Here is a 15,054-nt window from a genome sequence, read left to right as displayed (position 1 = left end):
GGTAAATTCATTACCCATACATATGCCCTAATTTCCTAATAGATTTCACTCAGATATGGTCGTTTTCTGTTTAGCTTCCTTATGTTATCACTTACTACATTTGTTAATGGCAAAAAGGAAATACTGTCCCAGGAAAATATCCAAAAGCAATTGATTAGTTTGTACTTCAATGCAGGCTTTCAAATAATTAGCTTACTTCAAATAAGTGATGGCTCCATGGCATGTAAATATCTCCCATGCATGCTTTCTTCCAGTTCTTTTTACTTAAGGTATATGACTGTCAATACTGTTAAACTCTGAATGAAAACTATGCTCTTTCCCTCTCTTATCTTACCCAGTTTTCTGACTTGTCTCCCCAGATAGATGCCCAGTTAAAAATTTGAGGAAATTACTATGAAAATGAAAGTACAGACAATAACAAAGTGAAATTTTTGTCTTCTTAAAAATTATGACTAAGCAATAAAATCATTTTCATCCTGTTTGACTCATTGCAAATAATTTCTACTTTATAAATTTTCAACAACTTGTGCAATAGGGAAGTATTTATATATATTTTTCCACTTTAGATTTAGGGTTTAATTTTAAAGCTATAAAAACAAAAATGTAAAAAGGGATGTATTTATACATTAAGTAAGCCAGCCATTCAATATTGTCACAGAGTAGGGATTAATTTGTGATTTATCTTTTCTTAAACTATCACCTCTCTTTTTCCACAGAAAAGTCAAAAGGAAATTTATTCACATGCTTAGAGCAAAATAAAATTTATAGTTAGAAAAGAAGAAAGTTGGCAAAAGATAATAGTGCTGTGATTCTCAGTTTGGTATACCAGGGAAGATCCAAAAGGTCAAGATTAAGTAGTCCTAAATCAGAAAGCTGTATTCTGGTTTCATGGTGCAGAGGATGAAGATTGGTAACAGCGGAGCATGAACAGATAGCATCAGCAGTGATAATTTCCTGTGATCAGAAATGGATTTGGATTTATGCTGCTACATGGATTTTGTAATATGAGGAATTATAGCTATTACATATCAATTAGTTGTAAGTGCTTACATTTAACCCTCAAAGAGCATCAAGATTGTTATTATCCAATTATCTCCGTGTCACATATGAGCAAAGAGTTATGGAAATTAGGTAACTTAACCAAATTTTATCCAAGCTGGAAGAAGAGGAGCCATATTTCAAATCCATTCAGTTTATTTGCTAAAACCTTGGTGTTTTTGNAGATGAATGGATCAAGAAGATGTGGTTTATCTATACCATGGCAATGAGAAACAATGAAAACCTTGGTTTTGAAGCAACATCCCAAGGAACTATTTTTATGCTAAGCATCATATGAAAGATAAATATTACATGTGATGTTAAATAAAAGATTCACCCCTCAGGGATGTATCCAGAATCATACACCATCAAAACCTGTCACACTAGCGGTCTCTCCATCCTTTATTTGGGAATTATCCTCCTCTATCATCGATGACACACACCAAGGTGAATTTTTAAGCCATTCAATAAAAATCAGTTTTTGAATTCAATAAAAATCAATTCAATAAAAATAAACCTGTTAAAAAACAAAATGAAATACTAACAAATGAATGATGAAGAATTAACTATCTTACTATAGTTATGCAGCACAGCCTAAACACAGGGAGTGGACTTATCTCCACGTAGGACAATGATTTCTCATCAAAATCTTTAATATGTAACTTAAGTGAAGTATTTAGGACTACTGTAAAGGTATATTATTATAAGAAATGATGTATAGGAATATATATCTATATACATGCATATAAAATTACACTTGTGTAAACACAATTAAAATCTTAGAGTTTTTAAATTAATGGGTAATTTATATAAATCTTTAAATATGGACACAATAAATAACAGTAACCAGCCAAATCATCTATGTACAAATATTCACAATTATCCTAGTTGTCCACAGACCAATCTCTGCTGTCTACTGTTAATGAGCATCTCNTTCAGGATTACTTTGGCTATTCGGGGTCTTTTGTGGTTCCATACAAATTTTTGGATAGTTTGTTCTAGTTTTGAGAAGTATGCTGGTGCCTCATTTTATATTTCCATTTGTGTTGTCTCTTGAATTCATCAGGCATTTTACATCCCCTTTAGCAGTGATTGTTTCTTACGTTCTTAAGCTGTACAACTGTAAAACATATATTAAAACTTTGAACATTCCTCTACCTAATGCCAAACTAAGTTAGAACAATGTCACTACATTAACATCTTTAGGTCCTTGTCCACAGATGATTCAACAATAATTTTGGGTACTTAAAAATGTTTCTAAATAATGTACTTAAAGTGAAAATCTAGTGCGTACTATCAGTAGATGTTTAAGATTTTGAAAATGGCGAGTATGCATTTGTTTTGCCATGCTTTGCACTTTGTGAGTTTATGTAGGAAGAATAAAAGTTTCATGTGGTGACTCACACTCAGGCTTTCTTAAAAATATTTCTTGTTCAATATCAAATACATTTTTGATAACAGCACTGTACATTTAAAAGGTCAGTAAGATGATGGAAATTGTACAGAATCAGCTCTATATATTCTTTTGGTTAGAGCAATGTATGGTGGACCAATCACTATTTTTGATATATCTAGGCCATTTCAAGATTAAAAAGCATATTCTATCAGAGCTCTGCCCTAATGTGAATATCACAAACATGAAAACCACTTATCATCAATGAATTTAAAAAGACATATGTACACGCATAAGGACATTTTTCAATTTTTTATTCTCCTGGGAAAATAGAGTGACAGAGAAAAAACAAAAGTCTTGAACTGGAAATACTAATTTGGCTTTTGCTGCTTTGAAATGATATAACACATCTGAGTTTTATACTTATGAGAAGATGGACTGTGAATATAGTAATCTTGGCTGGAGAGTATGTAACATGTATTAAATAAGGATTGCCTATATTTGGATGAAAGCATAAGACTTATCAACAACATCTGCCATTATCCCTTATTTAAGGCTTGGCTCAAACCTTCATTTTACTGAGGCCTTCCCTAACCACCTGGTCTATTACTACAAACTCCTTTCTCCCAACAGTACCCAACACCCATGCTCTCACATTCCTGATCCTCTTACTTTGCTTTTCCTATTTTTTCCATATAACTTGTGATTTCACAATATTATGTAATTTACTTTTTATTGTGTTTATTTCTGTATGCCTCTCCATAAAATAGAAACTTCATAGGAATGGGAACATTTTTTCTATTTTTTTCACTGAAGGATCCTAAGCACTTACACACTAAAAGGCACTTAACAGTAACTTAATATATATTTATTAAAAGACTAAGACTATTTTTCATTGAGGAATATTGAACAAAAATATTTAATTTTCTCATGTTAACAACAATTCATATCAATCAAAGGCCAGGGACAATTTCTAGTCTGTTGCAAGATAAAAATAATACAAGCCAGATGTACTTTCATTGACTTCTGAGTAATAATACTTTAAAAGATATGGGGCTTTTCCATATTATCATAAAATAGATTAAAAGGCCCTTGGGCTTTACCAGAGTTCATAAAAATTGATCTTTAAAATCTGCTGTAATACTTTCATACTGAAAAAATGAAAGCAATTGAGAGACTCCAAAGGTTGTAGTTCTATTTTGCTTGAAAAGGATGTGGCAAGTTAGAGAATACTGGGGAAAGTAGCCAGAGCCCTATAACTATGTGATAAATAACATCCCAGCTACTGCTATGCTTCCATCCATCCCTATGCTTCATATTTAAGTATTTTCATTTAGTCTATGATTTGACACTAGTGTTGTGAACCACAATTCTATAAAGAAATTCAGGAGCTGTAACCATTGAAAGCTTATGTCAAAGGTTTGTGTTAGCACCTCTAGCCCTAAAGCTCTGATTGCACAATTTACCAGGTACTGAATGCTTGCAACAAAAACAAATCATATCACATCTTTGCCCTCAAATATTTCATGATGTTTTTGGGAAGCCTGGCATGTACCTTATTGATTCTGACATAGGTAAGACCACTAAGATCTTCCCTAAAAGGGAATAATTGAGTTCAGAAGAGCTAGGGATGTTGCCTATGGGCTTCACAGAGTAAGATATTTTATTTAAGTTGCAGTTTAGAGTAGGATTTCACAGAGAAGGCTGAGACATAGCATGAAGTTTCTGAGATGTGAAATGTCACTGTATCTTTAGGGAAAAATTAGTTTCAGGTGATGGGAAGCCAGGGCATTTAAGAAAAATATAAGCCCAGGGCGCCTGGGTGGCTCAGTTGGTTGAGCGTCCCACTTCAGCTCAGGGCATAATCTCACAGTTCGTGGGTTCGAGCCCCGCATCAGGCTCTGTGCTGACAGCTGGCTCAGAGCCTGGAGCCTACTTCAGATTCTGTGTCTCCCTCTCTCTCTGACCCTCTCCTGCTCATGCTGTCTCTCTCTCTCTCTCTCAAAAATAAGTAAAATATTTAAGAAAAATATAAGCCCTATGAATGAAATGCAACATTGACATGAAGAGCTATGGAACTCACCAAGTTTTAGATTTTATTCTGGAAGCAATAGTGAGGAATTTCTAAAGAAATGCAACAAGAAAATAAAATCATATTTGGACCAATTCTAGGAAAAAAGGTGTTTTTCTGATAATAAGCAGCTTGACAAGTATACAATAGCTGCAGGGTTAGAGAAGCCAGATGATTCTTCAGAAACCCCATGCATCTCCCATGAGATAAAGGAGGAACCCAATACACACAAGGTGTAAGGCCCCACAATCAGTGATTAAAGTGTCCACACTAAGGCAACCAGCTTAAATTTCTCTAATGAAGGCACAAAACACTGTGGTGTCATGAGCCTACCATGCATCAGCCTGTTATGTGCCAGCCATTCTTTGTGATGAGTGCACCAAGATATGCTCACCAATCTCAAGAAGTTTCAGAAACTGATGAGAGATGGAACAGTATCTTGAAGTATGGAAGGTAAATAGATGAAAGATGAAACATGGTGAAAAGAAAATTTGAAACTGAGGGAGCAACATAAAAGTATGACAGAGAATTGCTCATATGGAAAACTGCAAGGAAATTCAGTAGAACTAGGTCATAGAATTCCAGCAGTGCAGGGACAAAGACATAAATGTGTAAGGTAAGGCTAGTCAGGAGTCGGGTCATGTTGGGATTGGCCCTGCTTACAGATTAACCATGAATTCATGCTTTCCAGAATTGACTGGCCCCTCAGTGATGCCTGACAATCGCAAAGTTCATAGCTACTTTACTTATACATATAAAAATATTACTTATTTCTAAACAGTTCTTTCAAACTTTTGCATTTTCTTCCAGCCTCCTTGGGCCTTCCTTCATCTCAGCATTCTAACAAAAGGATTTTGCTCTTTTCTTCTCAGAATCAAATTGTGATGCTATAATTCCCAGTCTGCCCCTACCCACTCATATCTTTCCTTCCCCATTCACCTCTACCACAGTGGTCCTTGCTGCTGATGACATAACCATCGGTATTAAATTGTTGAATAACCAAATTTCTTACTATTCATCTTCTTTCCTCAGTGGAAGAGTAATCTTTCTTTTCATCTGACATATGGATATAGTTTTACCTTTGCCCTAGAATCAGTCCCATCCTTTCCTAATTATACTTGACCTTTCTCTACCAATCATCCTTTGCCTGACCTATTACACTCCCTTTTCTTTCTCAAGTGGTTATTACACATATGAACTTGTTCAAGGATATTATGTTTTCAACAGAAACCCTCTGTTGTATCACCCGCGTTACCAACCTTTTCTATAAGAAGCCATTTTCACCTGAACTTATTGGGGTTTGGCTTCCACCAACCTCCTTTTCACTGAGCCAGCTTTCAGCAAGTTTCAATCATAACACTCAGGGTCTATATGTGAAAACTGAAAATTAGCATGCATTGCCCCAGAACTCTAAAATATTATTTGAGATACAAATTTTGGGTGTCACTTTTTATTTCTAGAAAAATATAGGCTAACTCCTATCTGGTAAGCCTTGCCATGTCAAACCTTACCCAAAATCAGTCTCAAATTTATCTCTTTATGTCGCACAAGGTTTGCACAAAATGTTACCATGCTCCAAATAATACATAAGACTTTTGGGATTTTATCCTAATTTTTCTGAAACTGTGTCTGGGACTTTTTTCAGGGCTCTTCAGCCTATCTTCTGTGTGCACTGATCTTTACAGTGTCCAAACCTCTGTCTCCTGTTCGCATCCTCTCCAGTCACATGGTAAGTTACTTAGCTTCCCTGAACTCTTTTGACTTCCTGTGTGCTCAATAATTTGTTCATTATTTTTTTTTTATTCTTCCAATATTTAATGGGTGCCATTTGTTATAAGACATGTGCTTCACCACGGATTATTCTCAGTTAAGTATCATAGTTTTGACCCTCTGGGTCTCATCTTGGCTGGGAAAATCAAAGGCATATTGTGAGGAACAAATGACAAAAGTAATATATGCAAATGCTTTATGGACAAAATTGTATTTCTTATAGAAATGCTATAGTGACTCTATAAGAAGATAAGAAAGTAAAGAAAGCAAGACTCAAATTCTTTGTTTTTCACCCATCCCAAGATCTGACATAGGCTGTTAGATGATTAACAAGCACTGCTTACATATAAATAAAATAGCTTTGCCATGTTGACACTTAGGACATTTTGTCAGAACTTAGATATATGTAACCAATTATGACAAACCAAGAAAAGACTTCAGTTGATCTCACCCCTTTTCCTGAAAATTTTAGACAATCACTGAATTTCTGGGCACTGGGGTCATACTAGACAAGCAGCTGATCGCTTGTGACACCTGGCATTGGGCCATAATGAGTGTCGGACCAGCCACTCTCTCATATGATACCTGGCCAGCACAAAGAGCATTTAACCCATGTTTAACCAGAACGCACTCCTTAAAAGAGCCCCTTTGGTATGAGACGTACAAGCACTAGGAAAAAAATCTTCAGTAGTTTTGACAAATAAGCTCAACCAAGGTTTGACATGCCCTTCAACTTCTTTAAATGAAAGAAGAATATACATTTTTAAGTAAAACCCTCTCTACCTGTGCACACCAAATTCTTTTCTTGAAATTGTGGGAGACTCTGGCATTGCCAGCAATTGTTCTCTATTTTAAAAATAATAACATTACATTACACTTTAGTACGTTTCTCTCTAGATTGTAAGTACCCCTCCCAATACAGGATTCTTATTCTCAGGTCAAACCTTTGTGGAATAAGAAGCAGCTAGAGAATGGACAGCTCTCAAAGGTCAACAAATTGGCCAAGCTAGGACCTCCATGGGACTTCACATAACTTCAAATCCAGGATAACCTATAAAATGTTCCACATTTGATATGTAAAATGGAGAATTATTCTTTCTTATGTTGCAGAACAAAATAATAGTAGACTACTTCTCATAAAGATTTTTATGGAAGGTTTTGCTAGCCACACTGTATATACATTGAGACTGCACATGGTCTACCGAGTTTTTGTAGTTCAGTTGATATTTTTAAGAATTGAATTTCTCCTTTGTAATTAAATGAAAATGCAATGATAGATTATATATATATCTACACACACACACACACACACACACACACACACATATATATGTAGATACTATATTGGAGAGAGAGAATGAGAGAGAGATTTATTTTAGTCACTTTAGTCACCCAGAAAAAAGGAATGAGGCTTGAAGATCACCTGAAAGTGTAAAAAAATTTTACTAATAGAATATTACTATTGATCTAGAATATTTTGTGCTCTAACAGAATAAATCTATTGTTTCTAAAAATGATATTGTAATGTATCTATGGCCATAACTGCCCTTTTAATGTGACATTTTTATATATTCCCTTCTTATAAATAGAAGTTTATATACGCTTTCTAAAGACTCATAAAAATTTACAATTATGACTTCAAATATTTTGTTTACTTTCAGTATTTTGTTTCTCTGTTTCAAGTTTATTATATTCATTTTGAGACACGGTGGGGGGGTGGGGAAGACATGGGAGGAAAGAGAGGGAGAGAGAATCCCAAGCAGGCTTTTGTGCTGTCAGCATGGAGCCTGACACAGGGCTCAAACTCACAAACTGTGAGATCATGACCTGAGCCAAAATCAAGAGTCAGACACTTAACTGACTGAGTGACCCATGTGCCGTTAGCATTTTCTCTTCACCCACCTACTCTGTTGATAATTTTTCTAGAGCTACAAACACACAAATGCTAGCACATACCCAGACATACAGGCAAAAACAAAAACACTGGATTGGTCAATTTTGAAGCATATTAAATATTTGGCAATTACAGTATCTATATAAAATATTAGAGTTTTAATGAACATCTACTATTGGAATATTGGTAAAATTATGCCATGGATGTTAATATAAACAGTGATACAGATGACATTTCATAGAAATGATCATTTCACTCAAGATTTGGGCAGTTTTGGGGACAGCAGTATAACTCAGTTGGTTAAGCATCCAGCTCTTGATTTCAGCTCAGGTCATGCTGTCACCCTTTGTGAGTTCAAGCCCCGCATTGGGCTGTGCTGACAGAGTGGAGCCTGCTTGGGATCCTCTCTCCCCATCTCTCCCTGCCCATCCATGCTCACATCCTCTCTAAATAAATAAATAAATAAATAAATAAATAAATAAATAAGCAAACAAACAAACGTTAAAAATGATAACATTTGGGCAATTTCAAAGAATGTAAATTTTCTTGTTTTAAAATCAGTGTGTTCTAGCTAAGGCCTGCTATGTCAAGCTGACCATACTACAGATTTTAAAACAAGTAGAAAGTTATGCCATTTTCTGATAGATTTTAATAGTGCAAAGAATCAAAGATTCAGCTAAAAACTTACTAATTAATTCATTTAAAATTTTCAAGATTTTGTAAGTCAAGTTTAAATTAAAGAAATGTGTTTATTAAAAAGAAAATATTTACGAAGATTTTTATGTATCAATCCTTGACACAAACAATGATCACAGTGTCTAAAACAGTAAGTAATACATAGGGGTGCCCGAGTGACTCAGTCTGTTAAGCATCCGACTTCAGCTCAGGTCATGATCTCATGGTTCATGATTTTGAGTCTCACACCTAGCTCTCTCTGCTAACAGCACAAAGCCCACTTCAGATCCTCTGTCCCCCTCTCTCTCTGCCTGTGCCCCACTTGCACACTCATACTCTCTTTCTCTCACTCTTTCTCCCTCAAAAATAAATAAACATTAAATTTTTTAAAAATTATAAGTAATATGTAGTATGTAGACATCCAGGTGAAGGATTTTTGGATTAGGTCAATGAATATTAGACTTGGTAAAGTATTGACTTGTCATTTCACATTGTAGTTTCAATAGCCTATAATTCTTGTTTAAAACTGGACTGCATTGTACAATAATTTGTCTGATCTTAGCACATAATTTAACCATTATTAGTTACCATGGTGATACAGGCTAAAGGTTTGTATAATCATAAATAAATCCTAAAATTAATAGCTTGGCCATTATACCTTAAATTCAATCTGTTAGTAGATGAAAATGACTTGAGAAAAAATAATACATGTTCTGTGAACTCACTGTTTTGCTTAGTAATTCTTAGTAGGGAGTGGCTATTTTCTCCTCAAATTGTTAAAATTCCTAATGATGCTTTTTATAGAATTTAAGAAAATCTACCTGTATAAATGTGCAACTCTTCTTTTGACGAATTTCCCCTCTTTACCATACTCTCTATCCTAATAGTTACTGTAAAATAAAATCAAATGCTACCAGAAAGAATAAATTATCATAAATTGATGATGAGTAACATTACACAAGGTTTAATATGCAAGCTCAAACTTGATTAGATGGCAGTTCCAAATGACTAAGTGGGCAGCAGAGCAAAATGATGCTTGATTATGGTCTTCCCAATGGTAATTTCTACTTGTACAGAGTAAAATACTAAATAATCCTGATTATACTATATTATAATTGTAACTAATTTCTTTAGCAGTATGAAGCCACCTGGAGTCAAGTTGCACTGGTCTGTGTGTGTGTGTGTTGTGCATGGATGCGAAGGAGTAACAATCTTCCAAGGAGTCATTCTTATATTTCCTTATATTTTAAATGCTCTTATTTTCTGTCTGCATCCACTGTATCGTCTAGCATATGCACTGAAAAGTATGCATCTTCATCTGAAAATCACAAATCTAGAAATAAGAACTAATTCCTTGTCTAGTTGTAAGCTCATATATACAAAAATCCTGGAGATGATATTTTGTTCCATTCTTTCTTTACCAATTTATATCCAAGCTAAGTGAGGTTTCTAACTTTAAAATATATCCAGAGCCTAGTCTCTTTCACTACCTCTTCCACTAATATCCTGGCTTTAACCATTCTCATCTATTACCTGTGTCAGTACAATAATCCAGGCATCTGCCCATGTTTACACCATTATCAATACAGCAGCCAGGTCATTAAAACCTAAGTTATGCCACACCATTCTTCAGAAATGTTTTTGCATTTCTATAAACCATTAATGAAATAGCAGAGAGTAAAATAAGAAATCAGTCCCATTTACAATTGCACCAAAACCAGTAAAATACCAGAAATAAACCTAACCACAGAGGTGAAAGACCTGTACTCTGAAATTATAAAACACCGATGAAAGAAATTAAAAATGACACAAAGAAATGGAAGAACATTCCATGCTCATAGATTAGAAGAACAAATACTGTTAAAACGTCTATATTATCCAAAGAAATCTACATAACATATTTAATGCAGTCCTTATCATAATATCAACAGTATTTTTCACAGGGCTAGAAGAAACAACCCTAAAATGTGTGTGGAACCACAAAAAGATCTCAAACAGCCAAAGCAACTTTGAAAAAGAAAGCAAAGCTGGAGGTATATCAATTCTGGACTTCAAGTTATATTACAAAGCTATAGTGATCAAAACAGTATGGTACTGGCACAAAACTAGACACATGGATCAACAGAACAAATAGGAAACTGAGGAATGAACCTAATACTATATGGTCAATTAATCTTTGACAAGCAGGAAAAAATATCCAATGGAAAAAAAGACATTCTCTTCAAAAGTTGGGAAAAATGGACAGCAGCATGCAAAAGAATGAAACTGGACCACTTTCTTACACCAAACAAAAAATAAATTCAAAATGGATAAAAGACCTAAATGTGAGACTTGAAACCATAAAAATCCTATAGGGGAACAGGTAATAACCTCTTTGTCATAGGCCACAGCAACTTCCGACTAGACATGTCTCGGAAGCAAGGGAAACAAAAACAAAAATAAACTATTGGGACCTCGTCAAAATAAAGTTTCTGCACAGTGAAGGAAACAATAACCGAAACTAAAAGGCAAGAATCAGAATGGGAGAAGATATATGCAAATAATCTACCTGATAAAGGGTTAGTATCCAAAATCTATAAATAACTTATTGAACTCAACACCCAAAACAAACATAATCTAGTGAAGAAATGGTCAGAAGACACAAATAAACATTTTTCAAAGAAGATATACAGATGGCAAATAGCTACATGAAAAGATGCTCAACATCACTCATCATCAGGGAAATAAAAATCAAAACTACAATGAGATACCACTGCACACTATCAGAATGGCTAAAATTAACAATATAGGAAACAATAGATGTTGGTGAGAATGTGGAGAAAGGGGAGCCCTCTTAACCTGCTGTGGGAATGCAAACTGGTGCAGCCACTCTGGAAAACAGTATGGAGTTTCCTCAAAAAGTTACAAATAGAACTACCCAGTGATCCAACATTGCACTACTAGGTATTTACCCAAAGAATAGAAAAATACTAATTCAAAGGGATACATGCAGCCTAATGTTTATAGCAGCATAATCAACNATATATATATATATATATATATATATATATATATATATATTCAGTGGAATATTATTCAGCCATAAAAGAGAATGAAATCTTGACAATTCCAAGAGCATGTATGGAATAGAGAGTTTTATGCTAAGCGAAATAAGTCGGTTGGAGAAAGACAAATACCATATGATTTCATTCATATATGTAATTTAAGAAACACAACAGGGGCACCTGGGTGGCTCAGTCAGTTAAGCAACCAACTTCAGCTCAGGTCATGATCTCATGGTTTATAGGTTCAAGTCCCACATCGGGCTCTTTGCTTTCAGCTCCAAGCCTGAAGCCTGCTTTGGATTCTGTGTCTCCCTCTCTCTCGGCCCCTCCCCAACTCATGCTCTGTCTCTGTCTGTCTCTCAAAAATAAATAAACATTTAAAAAATTTTAAAAAAGAAACAAAACAAAATGGGCAGAGAGGAAAAAAAGAGAGAGAAGGAGGCAAACCAGGAAACAGACTCCTAGGTATAGAGAACAAACTGATGGTCACCAGAGGGGAGGTCGGTGGAGAATGTGTTAAATAGGTGATGGGGATTAAGGAGTACACTTGTGATGAGCACAGGTGTTGTATGGAAGAGTTGAATCATTATATTGTACCCCTGAAACTAATATTTCACTGTATGTCAAGTACTGAAGTTTAAATAAAAACTTAAAAAATAAATCAACCTTTAAATGATTTCCCAAAGCAAGCTAGAAGCCAGTCTTTACGATGGTTTATGAGGCCCTAGAGCTATACTGCCCACATGTGGCTGCTCAACACTTGAAATATGGCTAGGCAGAAGTGAAATATGCTGTACATATAAATTATACACTGAATTTCAAATCTCTCTCTCTCAACCATACAAAACTATTACCTCGGTTTTGTTTTCTCCATAGAGCTTCCCTCTACCTAAAATTAATGTTTGATATTGTTAAATTGTATATTCAATTATTCTGCTAAATGTAGAGTCTATTCGAGTTTATCATAGCACACGGTAAGCACCCATTACATATTTATTAAATGAACATATTAAATGTAAAATATATTGCAATAATCATTGTTACTCAAAGGAAAATTAGTATCATAACTGAAAGTGGAATTTGACTCTTTTGATAGAGCAAATGAATATTGTGTATTTTAACGATTATGGTCTTTGCTTAACTTTTTAAAATTATTCTGAATTTTACAGAAAATACTTAAATAGAGAAAAACGATAGTTAAAAAGTTAAATGTTAATACATTATAATATAACACATTATATTTATTACATATAATAATGAATCTGTTACATAATATAGATTACTAAAATCTTCTTATAAATCAAATGTAATCATTATATATACCAATTATAATTAAACAATAGCAATAATCGCTCCTCGGATAAACCTCATTGGCTACAATACTGCCACCGCGTAAAGCTATATAATTAACAATAAAACTTATTATATAAAAGGATATTTTTGGTGAGGCTTTATATAAGATAATGATTTATATATATTTTTTTCATGCTTAACTTTTAATGATAATCAGTCTCTAACAGCATAATTAATAATTGCTTTTATAATAGCATTTTTGACACTAATTTTATCATTAAAAATTGTTTTTTTTTAATTTTTTATTTATTTTTGAGAGAGATAGAAAGGCAGCATGAGCAGGAGAGGGTCAGAGAGAGAGGGAGACACAGAATCCAAAGCAGGCCCCAGGCTTAAGAATGTTACTAACCAGTAAACGAAATTTGTACACATTGCTTTGAGATTTTTAATAATTATATGAATGTCAAGCAATGAAATAACCAGGAATTATACTGAAAGGGCCAATTACAGGGACCCTTAAATCATTTAATCTTTCACAAGGATACATAATGTAGGACCTTGAATTTTATTTTTTACAGCTCATGAAGAAATATATAAATATTCCCAGCACATCAATAGTAAAAACTGCTTACAGACTGAAAATATATTAGCTCTAAGCATATCTTTGTCTGTATGTTAATAGTGTATTTCCATAAAAACAGTGTTTTAAAGATCGTTAAGTTATTAGTAGTAATAGCTGATAACACATGACTTAAAATGTGTAAACAGTTCAAAAGTGTGTATCTTTTAAAGGTAACTGTGAAGCTACTTCCTTGAGGTAAGCACTGTCATTAAGTTTCTTATATTTCTAGAATTCTTTGTGTAAATATTATGTGCACGGCATTTCCATGCACACATACACATCCTTTTTAAACAAACATAAAGAAGAACACTCATACATGTTATTTACCTTGTTTTCCTCAATTATTATATCTTGGAAGATTTTCTTTATTAACACATAGAAAACTGCTGTCATAGAGTTTTAATAGTTCAGTAGTATTTTAATATAGGGATGTCCCAGCATTCATTTAACCAGTACTCTGAAGATGACTTGGGGTTAAAATAATTTAGGATTATAAAAGGCATTTTGAAAAGATAAATATAATCAAAGAATTTTAAAAAATCAAATTGTACATATATTTCCATCTTTAAAAATTTACTCACTGTAAACATTCTAATTTCTAATTTTACTATATTTTTACAATATAGGGACAGTTAGCATGAACTTCTGAGATTATGCAGAGCTTATTAAAATCAGTTCATTTGCATTTACTTTGTTTTATCCAATAATGTACTCCTTGAGAGATCATATTTATTATTTTATCTCCAGATTTTAGGGAAAAATGTTCAAAAATAATTTTAAAATACTTTTATTTAAAATAGCTAAGAGCTACTTTAATGCTAGATTCTTGTTATGTTATTTTTCTAAGAAAATGTTAAAATATTTAAAAAGTCTTCTGAAATGCAAAATTTCATATTTTTTTTACCATAGATTTACTAGAATGTGCTTATTTTCCCTTTAAGTCAGTCCCTAATTTCATTTGTTTTGGAATTGTCCCCTTGATCTGGTTGTAAATTTTAGGGTGGAAATAATGTTTTATTAACCTCTTCTCTTTCCCACACTGTTTGACACAGAGGTGAAAATGTAGTTAGTTCAGACATATGTAAAACTACAATGTATTGTTTGCATTATATTATATATAATGTCAAGCTCAGGAATACTGTACAAAAGCTACAATATCATTTAGTGTTTACCAGTTGCAGTTGAAACATGTTTGAATAACCTCTTTAATATTCAGAAGGATATGACCTCACGAATTATAATCCAAGTGTATAG

At 33.7% G+C, this 15,054-nt stretch overlaps 1 protein-coding gene and 1 pseudogene across 1 annotated transcript in view; both read right to left on the bottom strand.

Moving 5' to 3' along the window:
- The window catches only part of HCN1 (hyperpolarization activated cyclic nucleotide gated potassium channel 1), a gene marked incomplete at its 5' end in the record, with an annotated part of 379,261 nt that overhangs the window by 208,996 nt on the left and 155,211 nt on the right, over positions 1-15,054 (bottom strand). The window lies entirely within an intron of this gene.
- LOC144222419 (U4 spliceosomal RNA) lies at positions 13,163-13,285 on the bottom strand (annotated as a pseudogene).

Source organism: Crocuta crocuta, unplaced genomic scaffold, assembly GCF_008692635.1.
Source record: "Crocuta crocuta isolate KB4526 unplaced genomic scaffold, BGI_CrCroc_1.0 scaffold409, whole genome shotgun sequence".
Classification (NCBI taxonomy): domain Eukaryota; kingdom Metazoa; phylum Chordata; class Mammalia; order Carnivora; family Hyaenidae; genus Crocuta; species Crocuta crocuta.
Note: the sequence above shows the minus strand (reverse complement) of the source record. Positions and strands in the feature narration are given on the sequence as shown.